Here is a 25,085-nt window from a genome sequence, read left to right as displayed (position 1 = left end):
CATCACTCACGGTCCCAGAGATTGTCATACGGAGTGAAGTCAGTCTGACAGAGAAAGACAAATATCATAGGATATCTCATGCATGTGGAAACTAGAAAAAGAAAAAAGTAGTTCAAATGAGCTTATTTACCAAACAGGTTCACATACATAGGAAAAAAAATTATGGTTGCCAAAAGGGGAATATGGGGAGGGATAAATGAGGAGTTTGGGATTAGCAGATACAAAGTACTCATATCGAATGTAGGCAAACAGCAACGAACTACTGTTTAGCAGAGGGAAGTATATTCAATACCTTGTAATAACCTAGAATGGAGAAGAATCTGAATAAGAATGTGTGTGTGTGTACACTAGATATAACACAATATTATGACTATTATAAATCAACTATAATTCTATTAAAAGTATACATATACACATATGTCTATGTGTGTATATATATAAAGGAAGAAAGAAAGTGCAAGTCACTCAGTCTTGTCCAACTCTTTGCAGCCCCATGGACTGTACAGTCCATGAAGTTCTCCAGGCCAGAATACTGGAGTGGGTAATTTAGTCGCTCAGACGTATCCAACTCTTGCAACCCAATGGACTATAGCCCGCCAGGCTCCTCTGTCCACGGGATTCTCCAGGCAAGAATACTGGAGTGGGCTGCCATTGCCTTCTCCAGGAGATCTTCCTGACCCAGGGATTGAACCCAGGTCTCCCACATTACAGGCAAATACTTTGCCGTCTAAGCCACCAGGGAAGTCCAGATATATTTATTTCCTTACATATACAGGGCTTCCCTTGTAGTTCAGCTCGTAAAGAATCCACCTGCAATGTGGGAAAACCTGGGTTCAATCCCTGGGTCGGGAAGATCCCCTGGAGAAGGGAACAGCTATCCACTCCAGCATTCTGGCCTGGAGAATCTCCATGGACTGCATGGTCCATGGGGTCACAAAGAGTTGGACACGACTGAGCGACTTTCACCTTCACACATATATACAAGAGCCAGTTTACAGGGGGGTGAGTAAAACGCTGTAAGGTTATACATGAAAATGTTAACAACGGTTATATTTGAGTCATGCCAAATAACTTAAGTTTTGAAAGTGAAAGTTGCTCGGTCTTGTCTGGCTCTTTGTGACCCCACAGACTATACAGTCCATGGAATTCTCCACGCCAGAATACTGGAGTGGGTAGCCTTTCCCTTCTCCAGGGCATCTTCCTAACCCAGGGACTGAACCCAGGTCTCCCGCATTGCAGGCGGATTCTTTACCAGCTGAGCCACAAGGGAAGCCCAAGAATATAGGAGTGTGTAGCCCATCCCTTCTCCAGGGGATCTTCCCGACTCAGGAATTGAACCGGGGTCTCCTGCATTGCAGGCAGATTCTTTACCAACTGACCTATCAGGGAAGCCCAACTTAAGTTTTAATTGCTATTTATCTTTCTCATATATTCTCTCATGATCACGGCAACAACGTAATAAACCCTGAAGATCAGACTGAAGAGAAATGAAGGCAGTGTCTTCTCAACAGCCTCTTTCCTATCCAAAATGGAAAGAAGGAAAAGAAGGCGGCTGCACGATTTTGCCGACTGGTTGTTTCATGGATCTAGCGGACACCGCTTATGAAGATAGAAGCCAGAAAAAAACACATCGCTGAGGTGATGCAAGCGACCTCACTGTCTGCTTAAGCCTACCCCGTCCTACCAGAATCTGTTGGGGAAAGGATGAGATGCAAGATGTGACCTTGTCTCATTCCTTCCTAAGACTGCCTCCTCACATTTTAGTTTATGGCAGCAGGAAGATGGTCACCCCATAGACATCCATGCCGTGATTCCTAAAACATGTGATGATGCAACTTCGTGTGGCAAAAGATACTGCGATTTTGATGACAGTTCAGGATCTTGAGTTGGAGGGAGTATCTTGGATTATGCAGGTAAGAGGGAGGGCAAAGGGGTGACTCACGGTGGAAGCTTCTAATGCTGGTTGTGAAAATGAAGGCAGGTTCCCCTGAGCTTCTTTAGAAGCTGGGAAAGACAAGAGCTGTAAAACCTCCTTGTTGTTGTATTTAGTCCAAAGTCGTGTCTGACTCTTTTGTGACCCTTTGGGCTGTAATTGTCCAGGCTCCTCTGTCCATGGGATTCTCCAGGCGAGAATACTGGAGTGGGTTGCCATTCTCTCCTCCGGGGGATCCTCCCGACCCAGGGATCGAACTCGTGTCTCCTGCATTGGCAAGCGGATTCTTTACCTTTGAGCCACCAGGGAAGTCCAAAATCTCCCTTAGAGACATCAAAATGAATAGTCTCACCAGCACCTTGATTTTTAGTCCGATGAGACCAAGGTCAGAATCTCGACCTCCAGAAAGGTAAGATCATAAAGCTGTGTTGTTTGAAGCCAGTAGGTTCATGAACAGCTTTTATCCCCACTACAAGAAAACTCCCTTTCCTGTAAATGAACAAAACTCTAGAAACCAGTCCTGATAAAGACGGGCCATGTCCAGATAACCAGATAAATGGCATCAGGTGTGTCCTGACCATGATTGCTCTGAAACTTTTTTTTGGATACAACCCCTGCTTTGAATTTCCCCTGGAGCCAACAGATGTAAGAACTGATTGTCCTCATGGTACCCTGGCTGATACTAGATTTCTTCATTGCAAATGGAATATTTTAATACCAAAAGTGGCACATTAGAAGGGGCAACATCCATTCACTCTATTTTTTTTTAAAAAACTGTTTTTGTTTATTTGACTGCATTGGGTATTGGGGCTTCCCAGGTAGCACTATTGGTAAAGAATCCATCTGCCAATGGAGGAGACGGAAAAGACACAGGTTTGATCCCTGAGTGGGGAAGAATCCCTGGAGTAGGAAATGACAACCCACTCCAGTATTCTTGCCTGGAGAATCCCATGGACAGAAGAGCCTGGCAGGCTACAGTCCATAGCATAGCGAGAGTCAGACACCACTGAAGCAACTCAGCACGTGCGTAAAGACCACACTTGTTTACCTATTTATCCATTTGTTATCTATTTATGGGGTATCAGTTGCAGCAAGCAGCATCTTCCATCTTCACTGTGGCTTATCAACTCTTAATTGCAGCATGTGAGATTTAGTTCCCTGACCGGGAATGGAACCTGGGCCCCCTGCATTGGAAGCTTGGAGTTTTAGCCACTGGACCACCAGGGAAGTCCCTCGGTTGTTTTAATATGCAATCAAATCATAACCACCTTTTTCTTAAATGATGACAAATCCTCTGAAAAATTTTCTATGAGTTCTTTCTTCGATAAACACCCTTAGCTATCAATTTATCATACAAAAGCAGGAAGGAGAAAATTAAGAACTTCTCATTGGTAACTAATTCCTGCAAACACACACACACACACACACACACACACACACTTAATAAGAACATTCTAAATAATCAGTTGAAGATACCGTGATATAAACGGGAGCTCCCCAGACGGCTCAGAGGTAAAGAATCCACCTGCAATGCTAGGAGACCTGGGTTTGATCCCTGGGGTGGGAAGATTCCCCTGGAGAAGGGAAAGACTACCCACTCCAGTATTCTGGCCTGGAGAATTCCATGGACTGTATCATCCACGGGGAAGCAAAGAGTCGACACGACGGAGCGACTTTCACTTCACTTCATCACAGACTCGTTGAATGAAAGTCAAAGAATTGAGAGGTAGAAGGAACCGTGGCTATTAACACATGGTGGTGTGACTCCTTGAAAAATAAGGGTCAAATGCGTCATCCACAGTTTAGATGGTGTCATGCCAGTAAAAGAGAAGGAGGAGAAGGGGACGACAAAGGGTGAGATGGTTTGACGGCATCATGAACTCAACGGACATGAGTTTGAGCAAACTCCGGGAGATATCAGAGGACAGAGGAGCCTGGCGTGCTGCCGTCCACGGGTTTGGACAGAACTTAATGACTCGGCAACAACATGCCAGCAAAGTGAAAATTAGTACCCAGTCTTTGATTTTCAAATCTTACACAAATTCCCATCCCCCAAGAATGGGTGCCAACTTAGAATCACATTTCTCTTTACCCTTTAAAAAGAAAAGCTAGATAGTTTAAAAATGTACACATCACAGGTTATTTGCTCTGTGTGGACCTTGATGAAAAATAAAGGATAATTGTGCTTAGTCGTTCAGTCGTGTCTGACTCTTTGCGACCCCATGGACTGTAGTCCACCAGGCTCCTCCGTCCATGGGATTTTTCCAGGCAAGAATACTGGAGTGGGTTGCCATTTCCTTCTCCAGGGGATCTTCCCGACCCAGGTATTGAACCCAAGTCTCCCGCATTGCAGGCAGATTCTTTACCAGCTGAGTCACCAAGAAAGCCCAAAGGATAATTACTTAATGAACAATATCCTCCCTTGAATTACCCTTTCACAGACTTAAATACTGTCACCATTTCGTAAAGAAACATCTCCCCCCCCCTTCTTTCTATCTTGTGTTTACTGCCAACTGCTTGCAAAATAAAACAGAAATTATGGGACTCATGGAAGTATAATTACATTTTCAAAGAAAAAAAAAAATGATGAAGAACTTTCATATTAAAAAAAAAAGGCATTTTTAGGAGTTACTTTAAAATTTTCGTTTTGAATTTAAATCACGGACAGTGCTCGCTTCGGCAGCACATATACTAAAAAAAAAAAAAAAAAAAAAAAAAAAAAATTGGAACGATACAGAGAAGATTAGCATGGCCCCTGCGCAAGGATGACACGCAAATTCGTGAAGCGTTCCATATAAATCACGGACAGATTACAGAAGCAGCCTGGATTGGGTTTGTTTTTATTCTTAATCTATTGCCTTGTTTCTAAATGTCACTATTGTTTGCGAATTTGCTGCCTCTTTTGTCTTTTGCAAACTATACTTGTTTGTTCCCTCCCTTGCTTTTCCAAGGCCAATCTGTTGCTTTTTTCTTATGCTTTCAGCTGCTAATTTGTTTCACGTCAAATTAAGTTGACTTCATAATTCAGGCTTTCAACATGGCTCCCACTTTGAATTAATGGGACAATTGCCAAATTTCCATTTCACTTCAGGGTGTCAGGATGTCACTAAAGAGGGTTTCAAGATCAAATGGGTTCTGTGACCGTTTCTTTTAAACCTTAGTCTTGAGAATTCTGCACGGAGATAGGTAGATAAATTGGCTCCTTAATTGAAGAAAACAGGTATGCATTTTACCATCACTTATGAATAAAACTTTTCCATGCACATCCGAGTCAGCTGCAGAAGTGAAGAATATTCCAGCTCGTCATCGCAGTCACAGATGCTTTATTCCAAAGTCAGCGAGGAAAGTTGTAAAACACTCCTAAAAGCCGTGCCCCCCCCCCAACACTGGCAAATCAATATGTCCTGAAGACACTACTTATGATATAATTTAGTCACCATAAGTAAGTGTTAGTCACTCAGTTGTGTTTAACCCTTTGTGACCCCATGGACTGAAACCTGCCAGGCTCCTCTGTCCATGGGATTCTCCAAGTAAGAATATTGGAGTGGGTTGCCATTCCAACCTCTGGGGGATCTTCCTGACCCAGGGATCGAACTCAGGTTTCCTAAATGGCAGGCAGATTCTTTACAGTCTGAGCCACCAGGGAAGCCCCATACGCCTCACTTAAAAAGAAATGCATTTAATATTTATTTATTTGACAGTGCTGGGTGTTAGCTGTGGCATGTGGGATCTAGCTCCTGGACCAGGGATCAAACCCTGGGCCCCCTGCGTTGGAAGCATGGATTCTTAGCTACTGGACTACCAGGAAAATCTCTCCATGGTCTTTCAGTCCTTCCTCTTAAGAAGTATGCTTCCTGGAGCAGTTGTATTTCATTGCCTGGGACCTCATAGGAGAAGCAGAATCTTGAGAGCTGTCTTCCATCTATCATAGAACACGCATTTGGATAAGCTTTCCATCTATTACAGAATCTGTATTTTTACTCGCACATCCAGTAAAATTGGAGAAAGTATGTGTTAGTCACTCAGTCCTGTCCAACTCTTTGTGACCTTGTGGGCCGTAGCCCACCAGGCTCCTCTGTCCATGGGATTCTCCAGGCCAGAGTACTGGAGTGGGTTGCCATTTCCTCCTCTAGGGGATCTTGTCGAACCAGGAATCAAACCGGAGTCTCCTGCCTTGCAGGCGGGTTCTTTTCCAGCTGAGCTACCAGGGAACCCACTTAAAAGTGCAACTATGCTCTGGAACCCGGGAGATTTGGGGATTCCATTCTTAAAACATCTGACTTAGGTATTTGGGTCTGGTAAGAACCGCTGTGAGTATGAAAACGTCATCCATCTTTGGTGTCAGGGCAAATGAGAAATGTTATCAGAGACAAAAGCTTTGAACTAAAAGCTGCCAGAACACCAAGGGGAAAGAAAGAGATGGTGGCAGGACAAGGAAGCCTGGCGTGCTACAGTCCACGGGGTCGCAAAGAGTCGGACAGGACTTTGCAAGTGGCTGATAACAACAGTTAAAATGATCACCCTAGACCTTACCATATGTGGAGGATACCATCATGGTTGAGAAATCCTGCCATTCTGCCTCCGGTCCTTGGAGAGACACAATATAAATTCAATTTCAGACTGCTCTACAATCAATGGCAAAGGGCAGATCTAAGAACATGTGCTCCCTCCAACCCACCTAAACGCTGAGTTTCTGGACACTGACCTCATTCATTCATGAGATCACTCATCTCCCTTTTAAGGACATGCCCATCCTCTTTCCATACAAATACACAAAGGGGGGAAAAAAAAACCTCTCTGTTTTTTTCATTTCTTTTGTTAGTAACTCGCCGGAGGGCTGGTAATTACTCTATGTATTTAGGAGCAAGTATCATTAGAATTCTGAATTAAAAAATAAGATTAATGATTTAATTTCCATCTTGTCAAGATGACCCATTTTAAAAAAAATACTGATGTGATATAATGCTATGAAAGATTTAAGCATAATTTATTGATAAATCCATTACAATTGGAATGAGAGTGCTATTTGTCTACATAATGGTTTCTGAAATTACAGATAGTACTTTCCCATTATTTTGCTGCAACATTTATAATTCCTTTTTGGATTTACCATTTATTTTTATTTTTTTTTAACAACCACATGTGGTATGGTGCCAGCCACAGTTTCACATGTCTTCCAAACAGGGCTCACAATGGCCTTCCAAGACTTGGCCTTCCAAGTCTTACATTAAGTATCAAGAAATGTAGGTGTGGAAAGTTCTGATACATTCCCCAGCAGAACACAGTCGTTGAGTCTGGGGGCCATGATACAAACCCATAGATTCTGGATCCTGACACTAGCGTTCTAACCCCTAGTCTCCATTCCTGCTCCAAGAGCAGGGGTAGCTAAGCCTGAAGATAGTAGCAAAGACATCTTTGCATTTGAGAAAATAGCCAGGTGGCAATGTTACTGGTGTAAAAAAGAAATGTTCTCAAATAGAGAAGTTCAATAATCCTCACAGCTGGATCAAATGTTATACAGGTCTTCTCATAACAAGGAATTATATAATTTTAGGTGTAGAAAATTAAGACTTCTACTACATTTTAAAAAATTATTATTATTTTATATTGGGGTACAGCTGATTAACAATTTTGTGATGGTTTCAGGGGGACAGCAAAGGGACTCAGCTCTGCATGCGCATGTATCCATTCTCCCGAAAACTCCCCTCGCATCCAGGCTGCCACGTGACATTGAGCAGAGTTCCCTGGGCTGTCCAGCAGGTCCTTGCTGGTTCTCCATGATAAATACAGCAATGTGTCCATGTCCATCCCAGACTCCCTGACTATCCCTTCCTCTCATCCTTCTTTCCAGTAACCACAGGTTCCTTCTCTAAGTCTGTACGTCTCTATCTGTTTTGCAAGTAAGTTCATTAGCACAGTTTCTTTTTAGATTCCACATATAAGGGATAGGATTTCCACTACTTTTTTTTGTTGTTGTTGTTTTGCCTGTGCTACCTAGCCTAGAGGATCTTAGTTCCCTGACCAGGAAGCGAACCCAAAGCCCCTGCATTTGAAATGCATAGTTTTAACCACTGGACTACTACAGAGGTCCCCAAGACTTCTACTTCTTGGAGAGTTACCTTAGCAACAGGAAAAGTAGAACAATGGTTGTCAAGACACTGCGTTTCAAAGAATGGATGACCGTGGCTCCAGAAAGATGGGGAATAAACGAGATTAGCTCTGTGACTCTACAGCTGCTGCAACTGAGTGGAATTCAAGGTCATGGTTCAAGGAGAGGATCCAGGCAGAGCCCAGCAGATGCCTTCATCTGAAGTGAGGGTTTTACAGATAACACGGCAAGGAAAGCTTTCAGACTCGAGTCTGCAGGACAAGGGAAAACTGCACAGAGGATCCCAAAGAATTACAGGGTCCACGCCTGAGTGTTTAGCTGATGAGTAAAGAGCAGTCAGATATGACTAATGCAGGGCACATGCATATGACCCGTGGATGGGGATGGGTTGTGTGTTGTGTTTAGTTGCTCAGTCATCTCCGGCTCTTTGTGACCCCAAGGACGGTAGCCTACCAGGCTCCTCTGTCCATGGGATCCTCCAGGCAAGCATACTGGAGTGGGTTGCCATGCCCTCTTCCAGGGGATCTTCCCAACCCAGGGATGGAACCCGGGTCTCCCACACTGTAAGCAGATTCTCTATCATCTGAGCCACCAGGGAAGCCTGTTGGGGATATACCCATCCAAAAGGATTCAGTAGGACAGCACTCGGACCTCCAAGAGGACCACAAATAGTGCCTGTTCCTCCTCAGTCAGAAAGGAATGAAATTTCACGGTACATAAGACACCGCAGAGTGTTGAGGAAGGTTCAGCCTTCGCAAGGAGGAAATTATTCACCATAGGCTGAGCACAGCTCAGAGTCTGCTCGCCAAACCTCATAAGCCAGACTCCAGGAGACCAGTCTCCCTCCTAAGAGCTCACCTGCATCCCAGAATAAAACCTAAGACCTTCACAGGAATAATTCTCAAACTCAAAGTGGTAAAATTCACAGTGTTCTATATTTAGTTTGAAGCACAGCCACAGAAAATACCCAAAATGAAATAGAGCTGAACCTTGAACAATAGGAGTTTGAACTGTTTGGGGGCCACTTACATGTGGATTTTGTTATTTTTTTCCCCCAAAAATACTACAGTACTACATGATGAGTGATGGACTGAATCTGGATGCAGGACCATGGATATAGAAGAGCAATTATTGATACAAAGTAATGTGGGGTTATCCAGGAGTCAGTTTCCCTAACTCCCAAGTTCTTTAAGGGTCAACTGGACACAGAGGGGGGGGGGGGGAAAAAGCATAAATTCACTGTGGTACAGCATCAAGTATCCTAATATATGGGTGACTGGAATACTCAGAGGACAGGAGAGAGAAGAGGACTGAAAAAATCATTTGAAGAAATAATGGGCAGAAATTTTAAAAACTTAAGGAAAGCTAGGAGACTATAGATTCAAGAATCTCAACAAACTCCAAGTGCAAGAGACGAATACAATTTTACCATCATAATCAAATTGCTCAAAATCAGTGACAGAGATAAAATTTTCACAAGCCCCAGAGGAACGAAACATGTTTTAAACAGAGGACAAAGATCAGCATAACTTTAGACTTCTTGTCACTAGCAAACATGTTCAAGATACTAATTACACACACACACACACACACACACACACGCGCACACACACACACACACACACACGCACACACACACACACCAGAATAAAACTGGTCACTTATGGTTCTACGCCAAGAAAAAATATCTTTAAGCTAAACAACAGTATAGAAAAGACATGCGTACAAATCTGGAAAAAAAAACCATGACCAGAAGACCAGTATTCTAATAAATTTCCAAACAATCTTTCAGATATAAGAAAAATGATATTAGATGGATATCTGCTTTAACATAAGAGTGAAGAACACCATATGAGCTCCTTGATAAATCAATATCTTTCTTATTTAAATATCTTTAAACATAACTGATGGGTTAAATAAAATTATAGGACTGAAATTGTGAAATTTATAATATATGTAAAATTGAAACATGACAATAATAGTATATGCTGTCATATACGACTGGAAAAGTGAAATTGAACTGTTGTACAAAATTAGGCAGAGACAGCACAAGAACAGAAAACTACAAGCCAATATTCTTCATAAACATAGGGTTGGAAAGTCTGAACTCATGGCTTGAAAACTGTATTAAAATAGTCTAAAAAGGATAATATATCATGACCAAGGAGGACCATTTCAAGGATGTAAGCTTGTTTTATTATTCAAAAATCAGTATGCCAATGACCAGTTAAAAAGGAAAATAAAAAAAAAAAGATCATCTTAATACATGCAAAAGAATTATTGAAATTCAATATGCATTCCTGATCTTTTTTAAAGTATGATAAAAAAAGAAGTGAGAAAAGAGAGACTTACTCCACGTCCTAAAAGGCATCTACATAAAATCTACAACTATTAGCATTTTTCAGGGTAAATTCTTCACTGCTAAAATCAGAAACAAGGCAAGTATGTTTGCTCTCAGTACTTCCACTTACCATTGTACTGAAGACTCTAGACAGTAAGATATGGAAAAATAGTTTTTAAACCTTCAGATTAGAAGAGAAGAATTAAAACTGTATTTACACATAACAAGATCATCCGTGTAGAAAAAATCCAATGGTATATACACAAGTACTAGAACCAGTCAGTGCATTTGGCATGGTTGTAAGATAAAATATCAACATCTAAATTTTACTTCTATACATTCAAAAATCAAAACCTAGAAAGCAATCTCAATTATAGTAGCATCAAATGGATGAAACACTTTGGGATGATTCTGACAAAGATGTGCAATACCTGTGTACTGAAAACTACAAAAAATTGCTGGCAGAATTTGAAGGCCATCTAAATAAATGAACAGGTGACTGTGTTTATGGTTTAAAACACCATTTATTGCCAAGATGTTAGCTCTCCTCAAATCAGTCTATAGGTTCAACACAGTCCTAGCCACAACCTCAGCAGGATGGCTTTTTGTCAAAATTGATAAACTTATTCTAAAATTCATATGTAAATTTAAATAGCATAGAAGGGCCAAAAACAAACGAACAAAAAAACTTGGAAAAGAATAAATCCGAAGGTCTCACACGATTTCAACACATACTGAAGTTATAGACATCAGGACAATATAATATTGGTGTTTAGATAAACAGATCAATGGAACAGAATCAGAACTTGAGAAACAGACCTACACATTATATGGCAAACTTCCCTTTTAAACACATACACAAACACAGTCAAGTTGACATTTGAGGGCCACCAGGAGCAGGTGTTTGAGACACTCTTCTGGTTCCCATGTAGACTAAAAGATCAATATTGCTTCCAACTAAGCCTCCATTCCTTCTCATTAAAGAATACAATGGAGCCACTTCTACCTGATGACAGCTCCAAGCCGCCATCTTGGATGCTGCCCAGCCCGCCATCTTGGATGCTGACCAGCCCGCCATCTTGGATGCTGCCCAGCCCGCCATCTTGGATGCTGACCTGCCCACATCGCATTTCACAGGTGAGAACACCAGCCAATGGCGATTGGGGGTGATTAGAGACTGATTCAGAACAAGAAAGCCATTCCCTTGATTCCAACAGAGCATCCCGTAAATGACATGCCAGAGGACAGAATAATTCAAAACTTGGTGTATTAAGTGGAGAAGGCAATAGCACCCCACTCCAGTACTCTTGCCTGGAAAACCCCATGGAAGGAGGAGCCTGGTAGGCTGTGGTCCATGGGGTCGCTAAGAGTTGAACACGACTGAATGACTTCACTTTCACTTTTCACTGTCATGCATTTGAGAAGGAAATGGCAACCCACTCCAGTGTTCTTGCCTGGAGAATCCCAGGGATGGGGGGGCCTGGTAGGCTGCCGTCTATGGGGTCGCACAGAGTCAGACACGACTGAAGTGACTTAGCAGCAGCAGTGTGTTAAGTACAGAGCGCGGTGGCAGATAAATATAAATAGCAAAACTGTCCAAAATTAGATTGGTAGCATAGGACAGTTTTATTCGAGCTATCTTTGTATCCGATGACTTAAGACATTTATTATCTAATTGCAACTTTAACAAGAATGAAACTAGAAAGGTTAATCACGTTTTATCTGAGAAAGACACCTAATTGAAAATGTTCTCTTTTATATTTATTGGCGTATTATATTGAGCTGGCCAAGAAGTTCGTTCGGGTTTTTCCGTAAGCCGTTATAGAAAAGCCGGAATGAACTTTTTGGCCAACTTGGTCTAACTAAAGCAATTTTCTAATTCTATAAGTCATAAGCTCAAGAGTCACTTGTTATTACAAGTGTATTTTTTTTCCCGACTGAACAACTACATGCCACTAATATATGTTCAAATCATGTGTCTAAATCGAATACACTTAATATTCTACAAAAGAAATTAAGATATAAAATGAAGATATGGCCATTCTATGTGTAGTGACAATTCAACAGTGATTAATAGCCACTGGTAATGTTTTTAGAATAAAATTCAGTCTTTATAGAAAAGAAATTGAAACGACTAGGAAAAAGAACAAAATACTTTTTTTAGGTGATTTTTTTAAACCCCTAAAATAGTTCCCCTTTCCTCATAAATGTCATTAAATAAAAAGAAAATATTTCAGTGTTTGACTAGCGGCATTCCATTACTCAGGGTTTTACTGTATTTATGCATTTCTAATCATTCCTAAAGGAAATCAACCCTGAATATTCATTGGAAGGACTGAAGCTGAAGCTGAAGCTCCAATATTTTTGCCACCTGATGCAAAGAGCAGACTCAGTGGAAAAGATCTTGATGCTGGGAAAGATTGAAGGCAAAAGGAGAAGGGGACAACAGAGGATGAGATGGTTTGCTGGCATCACTGACTCAGTGGACATGAGTTTGAGCAAACTCCCAGAGATAGTGAAGGACAGGGAGGCCTGGCATGCTGCAGTCCATGGGCCCGCAAAGAGTCAGACATGACTGAGCGATTGAACATCAACAACAATCATTGTCAACAGAAAACTTGTCAGAAAGCTTTTAATGATTCACTGACTGGGACAATTGAAAAATAAGAATTGAAACACCTTAATTGCAAAGGGATTTTCAAAATTGTCTACTAACAATCTCTTGCAATTATACCTATGGTAATAAACTTGGTAATAAACTAATGGGAGCTTTTAAGACAGCACATTTTGCAGTAAAAAACGTACTCCAAACATCCCTTACACATTTAGAAATTCTTGTGAAATGTCTGGTCTAGACATATGGGCTACTTGGAGACAGAATGTTTGGCTAAAAATGTACTTCTTCATTACAATCAGATGAGGCTATTATTTGATATGACAATACTTACACACTGGCAAGAAGGGACTACAGGAGACAGCCTGTCCCTCCTCCCAAGATTAACTGAACATTAAATTACCTTGGTTTGACAGTGCAATAGAATATCAGCGGGCCTTATAATTCTCCATCATCAGGTCTTCATTGGTTTGTAAAAGACAACACTGAAGTGTTTCCTTCTGAAACCTTAATGCTCATACTGTTCAGTTACAGAGGAGATTTAGCAGCCTGTGTCATCAGTAATGAAGATACCAAGGCGACCCTGTTCCTTTTTTACAAGGCAAATACAGAACACGGGTGTGTATTCCTGAGGACGTACACAAACGCATTCCGAAGTACCGAAGAGTCTGGATTGAAGTGTGTTTGGGTGGGCTGACACCTCTAAAGTGATTTTTTTTTAAAACTCCCAAATTCTATGGAAGCTTTACATCTAAAGGGTCTCACCAATTTTGATTCTTTTCATTAAGAAAAGCACATTTCATCCAATCACCATGGGGGGGGAAAATGGAGGTTCCTCAAAAACTTAAAAAGATGTCTGCCATGTGATGCAGCAATTACAGTACTTGGGGATATACTGAAAGGCAATGAAAACAGTATGTGTATAAATGAGATAACTAATTAGAACCCACTGTACAGGACAGGGAACTCTATTCAGTGCTTTGTGGTGACTGAGCTGGGAAGGAAATCCAAAAAAGAGGGCAAATATATATACATACGGTTGATTCACTTTACCATACGGCAGGAACTGACACCATTGTAAACCTACTATACGCCAGTAAAAGTTAAGGAAAAACAAAGACATGAGTGGACTCCCACACTTATTGTGGCATTTTTCACAACAGCCAAGATACAGAAATCACCTACCTGTCCCTCCATAGGTGACTGAATGAAAAAGGAGCTGATATAAATGAATCATGGGATGTGGTTCAGCCACGAGGAAACAAGATCTATCTGGCCATCTGTGGCATCACAGGTGGACTCTGAGAACACTACGCTCCGTGAGAGAAGTCACACAGAGAAAGACAAGCACCGTATGATTAATCTCACACATGAAACCTAACATCAAGCTCACACAAGTCAGTGAGTAGACCAGCGGTTACCAAGGGACCAGGGCGGGGGATAAGATTGATGTCGTTGAAGGGCTGCGAATCTGCTGTGAGCAGTAAATAAGTCACAGATAGACATCTATTGTACAGTATAATAACTATAGACAATAACACTGTATTATAATCATGGAACGTGATAAATGTCACTACTATGGCAATCACTGGAGAAGGAAATGACAACCCACTCCAGTATTCTTGCCTGGAAAATCCCACGGATGGAAGAGCTACAGTCTGGACTGGCAGGCTACAGTCCGTGGGGTCTCAAAGAGTCAGACACGACTGAGCGACTTCACTTTTCATGGCAATCATGGAGTGGTAAAGAATGTGCCTGCCATGCAGGAGACCCAGATTCTATCCCTGAGTTGGGACGATTCCTTGGAGAAGGGAATGGCAACCTACTCTAGTATTTTTCCCTGAAGAAGTCTATGGACAGACTACGGGACAGACCAACTCACATAGAGTTGGACACAGCTGAGTGACTAACACCTTTACGGCAATCAATCACGGTACATCATAAAGTAACAAGTTGGATACCTTAAATGTACACAGTGTTATATGTCAACTATATTAAATAAAAAATGTTGCAGGGGGAGTGCATTTTACACTGAAAAGGAAGGTCTATGAGGGGAATATAGTCACCCTGAATATTAGAATATACACCAAACTGGCTTCTCTGGTGCCATAGTGGATAAGAATCCACGTGCCAATGCAAGGGACACAGGTTGGATGCCTGTTCCCATGGGGCAGCTAAACCCGTGCTTGACAGCTACTAAGCCCATGCTCTACGGCCGGTGAGCTGCAATTCCTGAAGCTTGTATGCCTAGAGCCCATGCTCTGCAACAAGAGAAGCCAACACAAGGAGAAGCCTGCGAACTACAATGAACACGATGAAGAGTAGTCCCCGCTCACCATAACAATAAAGACACGGCACAGGCAGCCAAAAAAAAAAAAAAAAAAACAACCCCACAACAAAGTCTTTACAGTGATGACTATGTTGATCTGCTAGAAAAAGAGAATGGAATGGAATAGAAAGTCGACAAAGACACCCAAAGATACACAGAAGCTCAATGAATATTCCTTAAATAAGTTAGGATTGTGAAACTAATAAAATTAATATAGAATCTAGATTTATGTGAAGCTGAATTGAAACACGCACACCATAAAATAAACCAGTCTTCAGTAATGTTAGCATGCAATTTTTAAAGCGTATGTCTATGAGGGAACCTCTATTTCCATGTTATCATACGAATAAGAGCCAGAGCTAAGAGTGCCTGTACAAAGGTCTGTCTCATCCAAGCTACGGTTTTTCCAGTGGTCATGTGTGGATGTGAGAGTTGGACTATAAAGAAAGCTGAGTGCCAACGAATTGATGCTTTTGAACTGTGGTGTTGGAGAAGACTCTTGAGAGTCTCTTCAACAGTAAGGAGATCCAACCAGTCAATCCTAAAGGAGATCAGTCCTGAATATTCAGCAGAAGGAATGATGCTGACGCTGAAACTCCAATACTTTGGCCACCTGATGCAAAAAACTGACTCTCTGGAAAAGACCCTCATGCTGGGAAAGATTGAAGGTGGGAGGAGAAGGGATGAGGATGAGATGGTTGATGGCATCACCGACTTGGATGGACATGAGTTTGAGCAAGCTTCAGGAGCTGGTGATGGACAGGAAGCCCTGGTGTGCTGCAGTCCATGGGATCAGAAAGAGTCAGACACGACTGAGCAACTGAACTGAACTGAGCTTATCTTTCCGAGTTACAGACCTCAGAGTCTGTGATGCTCTGAGAAAGGAATGCGTTGAGATCTGAACTCCGCGTGGGGAGGGAAGACACAGCAGTGATCGGAGTCCCTTTTACTGCAGGTTACTTTTCCTGGTTTTATATCAGACCTCATATTTAGGGCAGAGAAGGCAATGGCACCCCACTCCAGTAATCTTGCCTGGAAAATCCCATGGATGGAGGAGCCTGGTGGGCTGCAGTCCATGGGATCGCTAAGAGTTGGACACAACTGAGCGACTTCACTTTCCCTTTTCACTTTCATGCATTGGAGAAGGAAATGGCAACCCACTCCAGTATTCTTGCCTGGAGAATCCCAGGGGCGGGGGAACCTGGTGGGCTGCCGTCTATGGGGTCGCACAGAGTCGGACATGACTGAAGTAACTTAGCAGCCGCAGCATATTTAGGGAGTGGTCAGGAGTATGTGAGCATTACTAACAAAGAAAGATGATGGAAGTGCTATCTCAAGATGACCATCAACGTCATCATGGAATGTTCTATTACAGTCTTAATTTATCATCACCAGAGGCTCTGCTCATCACTGGACCCACCCTTTAACTGGTTCTCTCTCTCTTTTGCCGTTATCACTTTAGTAAAATACTGGCAAATATGATGAGACTTACCCAGGCCCCCGGGACTTCTAAATGCTTGATAGAACTGAAGGTGCAGGGGGAAAGAATTGCGGTCTTCAAGGTTCACTACAGGACTTTCTAAAGAGAGAAAGAAAGAGACAAACTGGAATCGAACTAGGCATATGGTAGAGTGAGAAGCAGACAGAAGAAATTGGAATTAGTCTTATGGAAAAATTCTATGAGTGTCAATCACATATCACCAAGAGTTCATTCAGAGATGCACAATAAATGAAGCACGATAACTTCACAGTCTCACCTCTTGAACTCTCTCTCGTAAAATATTTTGCAAATAGCCAACATCTCCTTTTCAAGACTTCTGCGACTGTGACATTAATTGTCTGTTAAGTATTAGTGGAATGGAGGAAGATTTCCTGTTACCTACTTTTAAACTTGTTTGGCTAAAACCACAGGACAGAACTTTGAATTTTCCTCTGCTTCTTAAATCTTTTTTTGTTTTAAAAACTTAAACAAAATCTTGAACTTTTCATTTTGTATTGGGCTATAGTTTGTTAATAATGATGTGACAATTTCACGTGGACAGTGAAGGGACTTGGCCATACAAGTACATGTATCCAATTGCCCTCAAACTCCCCTCCCATCCCGGCTGCCACGTGACATTGAGCAGAGTTCCCTGTGCTGTCCAGCAGGTCCTTATTGGTTCTCCATGTTAAACGCAGCAGTGTGTCCATGTCCATCCCAGACTCCCTGACTATCCCTTCCCCCGTCCTTCCCCCTGGGAACCATAAGGTTATCACAGAGTATTGAGCAGAGTTCCCTGTGCTGTCCAGCGGGTCCTTGCTGGTTCTCCATGTGAAATACAGCAGTGTGTACACGTCCATCCCAGACTCCCTGACCATCCCTTCCCCCATCCTTCCCCCTTGGTGACCATCAGGTTATTACAGAGTATTGAGCAGAGTTCCCTGTGCTGTCCAGCAGGTCCTTGCTGGTTCTCCCTGTTAAACGCAGCAGTGTGTCCATGTCCATCCCAGACTCCCTGACTATCCCTTCCCCATCCTTCCCCCTGGTGACCATCAGGTTATTACAGAGTATTGAGCAGAGTTCCCTGTGCTGGCCAGCAGATCCTTGCTAGTTCTCCATGGTAAATACAGCAGTGTGTCCATGTCCACCCCAGACTCCCTGACTATCCCTTCCCCCATCCTTCCCCCTGGTGACCATCAGGTTATTACAGAGTATTGAGCAGAGTTCCCTGGGCTGTCCAGCAGGTCCTTGCTAGTTCTCCACGGTAAATACAGCAGTGTGTCCATGTCCACCCCAGACTCCCTTAACTATCCCTTCCCCAATCCTTCCCCCCTGGGAACCATAAGGTTATTACAGAGTATTAAGCAGACTTCCCTGTGCTGGCCAGCAGGTCCTTGTTGGTTCTCCATGTTAAACACAGCAGTGTGTCCATGTCCATCCCAGACTCCCTGACTCTTCCTTCCCTCCAGCAGCCATACGTTTGTTCTCTAAATCTGTGAGTCTCCTTCTGCTTTGTAAGTTCATTTCTGTCACTTTTTTTTTTTTAGATTCCACATGTAAGTGATACCATATAATATTTTTCCCCTCTGTCTTACTTCAATTAATATGATAATTTCTAGGTCCATTCATGTTGCTGCAAATGGCATCATTTCATCCCTTTTCGTGGCTGAGTAATATTCCATCATCTCTATGTACCACGTCTTCTTTATCCATTCCCCCACTGATGGACACTCAGGTTGCTTCTGTGTCTCGATTGCGGTAAACAGTGCTGCAATGAACACTGGGCTGCATGAATCCTTTCGGATCATGAGTTTTTTATATTTGGATTTTCTTCTCAAATCTTGGACCTACTTTGTGTTTGGAGAAGTGCCATCTTTCAGAAAAAGAGAGGCTGAAAGTCCAACCAGCAGAACCACCAACAACACTTGCAATTCTAGCTGTGGGTGGGAGCATGCTTGCTGTTAGGTGATGTTCTCAGGAAACCAGAATACTGGGATGCTGTGGGGGATTTTTGCCAGCCTGGGGAAGGTCAATGACCACATGGGGCTTCGGTGGAAGTACTGTGTCCTGGATATTCCCAGGATTAGGGTGAGCTGGAGGGTTTTGCTTTTCTGCTTTGGGTGAGAATGTTCATCACCTGGTTCTCATCTCCTGTTTTCTTCATGATGGTTTAGTCACTAAGTCAAGTCCAACTTTTGAGACCCCATGGACTGTAGTCTGCTAGGCTCCTCTGTCCATGCAATTCTCCAGGCAAGAATCCTGGAGTGGGTTGCCTTTTCCTTCTCTTGTTTTCTTGGGACAGTACCATTGTTTTGCTTGATTTTTCTTCCTTTTCCTTGACATGCTGTGAACACAGTTTCTGGGTCAAGACTACATTTTACTGTGACTGCAGTAAATGTGGTCTGTTTAATCAATGACTGTGATGGGGGTGGTAACCTGTGGGGAGTGGAATCTTAATTTTTCCTCCTTGTTTCCATTTTTCCCTAGATGGACACGCCTTTAACAGGATTTTTTTTTTTGTTGTTGTTAATTATTTACTTATTTTTGGCTTGCTTGTTAGCTCTGTTGCTAAAGAATCCACCTGCCCTTCAGGAGATTCTGGTTCTATTCCCAGGTTGGGAAGATCCACTGGAGAAGGGACAGGCTACCCACTCCAGTATTAATACTTTGGCTTCCCTGCTGGCTTAGCTGGTAAAGAATCCACCTGCAATATGGGAGACCTGGGTTCGATCCTTGGGTTGGGAATTTCCCCTGGGGAAGGGAACGGCTATCCACTGCAGTATTCAGGCCTGGAGAATTCCATGGGCTGTGTAGTCTATTGGGGTCGCAGAGTTGGACACGACTGAGCGACTTTCACATTTTTGGCTGCACTAGGTCTTTGTTATTCCTTGGGGGCTACTCTCTAGTTGTGGTGTGTAGGCTTCTCATTGCTGTGGCTTCTCTTGTTGCGGAGCACAGGCTCTTGGACATGTGGGCCTCAGTTGTTGTGGCACATGGCTTGAGTTGCCCTGTGACATGTGGAATCTTCCTGGTACAGGGGTGGAACCTGGGTTCCCCTGCATTGGCAAGTGGATTCTTAACCACTGGGCCCCCAGGGAAATCCCTGAACACATTATTTTTATTGTTTCCCCAGATGCTACCCCCACCTTCCTCACTCTGAAGTCTTTTCCCTCTTAGCACATATCATGAGTCACAAAAACTCATGCTCCATATTTGGGTGCTTATAATTTTCATAACTTATACAATTTTTATAAAGTATACAGCATTTATGTAAAATATTAATTTTTAAAATTTATATAATGTTCATATAAAATGTGGAGAAGGAAATGGCAACCCACTGCAGTACTCTTGCCTGGAAAATCCCATGGATGGAGGAGCCTGGTAGGTTACAGTCCATGGGGTTGTGAAGAGTCAGACACGGCTGAGCAACTTCACTTTCACTTTTCACTTTCATGCATTGGAGAAGGAAATGGCAAACCACTCCAGTGTCCTTGCCTGGAGGATCCCAGGGATGGGGGAGGCTGGTGGGCTGTCATCTATGGGGTCGCACAGAGTTGGACACGACTGAAGTGACTTAGCAGCAGTAGCATATAAAATGTAAAATCTTTGTTTTGGAATTTATATAATAGTCACATAACATGCAATGATATGTAAAATCTTTGTTTTGGAATTTATATAATAGTCACATAACATGCAATGTGTATATTTACCTTTAAATATTTGCAGCTACACTGTAGGTTTTCAATTCATATTACAAAGAATTTTAACGGGAGTAGAAGTCATACAGTCTCAAATACCAAATTCTTTGATAGCATAGTTGCGAATTTCTTTTTCATTTCAGAGTCAGTAAAATCTCTCACATTATTGAAGCTAGTAGATTACAAATGCTTGGATCAATCAAATTCATTTTTGATTCAAAATTGAAAGAAAAGGACAAGTGACTTAGACTAGCATGAGCTTATGAATCTGCAGTGGCCTGGCTTACCTAGGAAAAGAAAGTCATACTTTAAGAAATAAAATCAGAATGATGTATTACCACTCATTCTCTAGGAAAACTAGGGAAGCAAGACATGTACAAAAACATAAGCAAATGTGAAAGGACATCAAAGAAAGAGCGACTGACTCCACAGCCAGGCTAGCATAATACTGTCAACCGCATAATATGACAAACAGAGAATCACTGATTTTTCAAGTGAAACATTCCAGTAATATTTGGGTTCCAATATTTTGACAACTGCCAACGATGGCAATTGCTTATAAAACTAGAAGGAATGCTGTCATAATACATCGTTGAAATTAGATATGTATTTTTTCACAGATTAGAGATGTGCTGTGGCATTTTCCAAACAGAAAGCCAAATATTCATTAATCCTATATTTGCCATCAGAAGGAAGACAAGGAAGGCAACCTCAGCCAATGGGGGTCATTGCCTGAACATCTCTGGCCCATCCAGTAAGCAAGACACAAATCAATGGTCTTGGGTTATTGTCTCCCCCATCACCAGCCTCCTTCTGCCCTCTGTTAGGGAAATTAAAATGGAAGAAGTCTTGCACAGGTTTCAGAAGCAGGAGAGGAGGCCTCTGATCTGCCTGGACACGGCTCAGATTGCATGCCCGCCCCCAAGCACAGCAAGTCAGGCGGCACTGTGGATAAGAAAGCGAGTGGGTCTCGGAATTCTTGAGCCCCTGGAGGTCTGGCCAGCCCCCCGAGGGTCTAAGACGTCTTATGACTCCCAAGGTGAGACAAACAGCATGGTAAAAGTTAAGACAACCAGAGATGAATTTCTCAGCACAAACTGATGATGTCAGCAGTCTGCACCCTGGGATGACAAGCGGGAGTCGCTTAAACTGCAGTTTGAAGTCTCACCCACAGGGTAGATGCGCCACTTGGGACATTTTCCCCAGTGGGACTCCAGTTTGCTGTTATATTGGACTTCCCAATGCCGTTTATGTCCGCATGTAGACTGTCAGCCCAACTGAGTAATGTATATGTTGTTGTGCATGCATGCTAAGCCCGCTTTAGCTCTGTCCAGTTCTTTGCGACCCTATGGATTGTAAACTGCCAGGCTCCTCTGTCCATGGGATTCTCCAGGCAAGAATAGTGGAGTGGTATTTCTAGTGCTTCTGTTCCTTTTCTTTTAATGCCTGTATACTGAAATTCAGTCAAAGAATCTTCAAGTAAAAAAACTGAAATCGCTTACTTGTGTGTAACGAGTGGTATCTTTTGTTAACAAATCCTTCAATTCTAAAAAGGAAAGTAAAACTTTTGGCAAAACACCCTCAGCCACTTTCCCCCGCTCAAACTGGATGCCCACGTATATGAATTCCAAAATGCATTCCTAGTTTTCATACCCGGGGTGATCTATAATAAATTCAATAACCCTCAGGTGCCACCTATACCTGTAGTGAGTGTCATACTGAACACAGCCAAGCTGTAGCATCATTGATAAACACCAAGGGTTGCCATAGTGTTGAAGGGGGAAAAGATCAGTTTCTCAGACTGCATCTCTAAACGTTTTATTGCGTGTTAGTCTCTCAGCCCTGTCTGACTTTGCAACCACATGGACTGTGGGCAACCAGGCGCCTCTGTCCATGGGATTTCCCAGGCCAAGAATACTGGAGTGGGTTGCCAACCCCTTCTCCAGGGATCCTCCCGACCTAGGGATCAAACTCGGGTCTCCTGGGTAGCAGGCAGATTCTTTATCATCTGAGCCACAAGGGAAGTCCTAACATTATAGAGAGAACATTTCAACTCCAAGAAGGCATCTTCTAATGTTATAGAGAACTCTTTAACTCTAGTATATGACTTCACGAAGGGATCCCTAAGCACTCAGTCAGGTGTTGCTTTGCAAAGATGCTGGCTTTGTATAGGGTGGGGGGAGGGAAGGCCAATGTGTAGGCAAGCACCCCCGGTTGGAGCCGTGAAAGTCATTCCATCGAGACACTTCCTAGGGTTTCCGTGGTGACTCAGTCCTAGAGAGTCTGCTTGCTGATGCCGGAGACAGAGCTTCTATCCCTGGTCTGGGAAGATTCCCACATTCCTCAGAGCAACGAAACCCCTGTGCCACAACTACTGAGTCTGTGCTCTAGACCCCAGGAGCCACAATGACTGAGCTCACGGGCTGCAACTACTGAAGCCCGCACACCCTAGAGACTGTGCTCTGCAACCAGAAAAACCTCTGCAATGAGAACAGTCCAGCCCGACTCACCTAAAAATCATTTACTCTGCACATCAACATCCACGGCATTTCCTCTTTTGGGAAAAGTGCTCTGCATGTCTTTGACCTAAAACAGGTTTCATCACCCTTAAATAAAACAATGTGTGCTTCCCTCGTGGCTCAGATGATAAATAATCTGCCTGTAATGAGGGAGACCAGGGTTCAATCACTGGGTCTGGAAGATTCCCTGGAGAAGAAAATGGCAACCCACTTCGGTATGCCTGCCTGGAGAATCCCATGGACAGAGAAGCCTGGCGGGCTACAGTCCATGGAGCAGCAAAAAGTCAGACAGGGCTGAGAGCGACTGACACTTTCTGTGAGGGGAAGAGAGGGCCTGAGAAAATAAAACAAACATTGCCTCTTACTACCTACAGCAAGTTTTGCAAGAGTTAAACTTTCAAAAACTCCACAAGCACTCTGAAACATACCTGAGAGGAGTCTCAAATCTTCAACGTGCTCTAAACAACAAAGACTATGATTTCAAGGCCTTTTGACATTAGAGAATCACAAGCCAAAATTTACGTCTGCAATGCTCAAGATCTGAGATCCATGACCTCCACAACATCCAAGTGTCTCTGCATCAATTTTTCCCTGGGAAAGGAGATAGGGTAACAGAAGATTGATCTCCTTCTACTGATTCAGTATAAAATGGGAAGCAAAACAAAACAAAGGTCATTAAAGAGGTGTAGGGTAAGTATCGATCGCTCTTGGAAAGTTTGAGGAGGCAGTAAGTCATGACTGACTTTGACAAAACAGTGGTATTAGAGAAACCTAGTTCCTGGCTCTGGTGTAATTCCAAGATTCCAGACCCAGGACACGTTCCCGGAAGTCGGAAAGGTGACAGTGTTATGAGAAATAGGAGCGTTGGCTGTTTCCACGGCAGGTAGGAAGGATGCCGAACTCATTTCTGGAAGGATCTATCCCCGATGGGGAGGGCAAGCAGGCACAGAAGGATCCTGGTAAAATCAGAGAAGGTGAATCACAGAGGAGGTAGAAAAGGAGGGATGATTTATATTCATAGGCTTTATCTATCGATCGATAGATGTGATACGACATAGGATGTTTGCTTCATCTAAGCGAGAGAGACTCCACACGACTGTTTTCTTCATCTAATCGAGGGAGACTCTACACAAGTGTCCAAGAAGGAACACCCCAGGTCTTGTGTATTTGGTCTCAATGAGGACCCTGTGGGGGCTACTGTTCACTGTGATGCCTGGGCTTCTCACTGCGGTGTCTTCTCTGGTTGCAGAGCACGGGGTCTAGGCGTGCAGGCTTCAGTAGTTGCACCATGAGGGTACAGGAGTTTGTGGCTCCCAGGCTCCAGAGCACACACTCAACAGCTGTGGTGCACAGGCTTACGTATCCCATATCATGTGGGATCCTCCGGGACCAGTGGCCGAAGCCAAGCCTCCTGCGTTGGAAGGTGGATTCTCTACCGCTAAGCAACCAGGGGAGCCCTCCTGCTATCTATTCTAAAGGAGTGTCTGTTACCACCCTTCTTCAAAATTCCTATGCATTTTTATTTTTTTTTTCAGTAGAAATGTTGCTTTGGCATAAGCAGCCTGCCATGCTGGTGGGAATGAAAAGACCACAATTCTTCCTGTCCAAGCACCCTGCCTTTAGTTCTCTGGCTCACCTTCTTGGCCGAATGATGCCAACAACCTCCTGATGAGCTTCACTGACTGCAGGCTTTTTCTTGTTTTTGTCCACTGGCAATGGCTTCCACCAGTGTCATTGTGCTGAAGTGTTTTCTTTATATTCCAGGTCCCTGCTCCAAACCTCATCATGCTCTTCTGTTGTCCAATTATGGGCTTCCTTGGTGGCTCAGCTGGTAAAGAATCCGCCTGCAATGCGGGAGACCTGGGTTCGATCCCTGGGTTGGGAAGATCCCCTGGAGAAGAGAAAGGCTACCCACTCCAGTATCCTGGCCTGGAGAATTCCATGGACTGTATAGTCCATGGGGTCACAAAGAGTCAGACACAACTGAGAGACTTTCACTTAAGTTTCCTTGTCCAATTATGGATCTAAATTTCAGAATTTCTAGGTCTCTTTTATTTTTTCA

At 43.0% G+C, this 25,085-nt stretch overlaps 1 pseudogene; it reads left to right on the top strand.

The window, feature by feature from the left end:
* Nucleotides 1-4,645: 4,645 nt before the first annotated feature.
* LOC133053260 (U6 spliceosomal RNA) lies at nt 4,646-4,733 on the top strand (annotated as a pseudogene).
* The last annotated feature ends 20,352 nt before the right edge of the window (nt 4,734-25,085 follow it).

This window comes from Dama dama, chromosome X (genome assembly GCF_033118175.1).
Source record: "Dama dama isolate Ldn47 chromosome X, ASM3311817v1, whole genome shotgun sequence".
NCBI lineage: Eukaryota > Metazoa > Chordata > Mammalia > Artiodactyla > Cervidae > Dama > Dama dama.
This window is presented reverse-complemented; position numbering and strand designations above follow the sequence as displayed.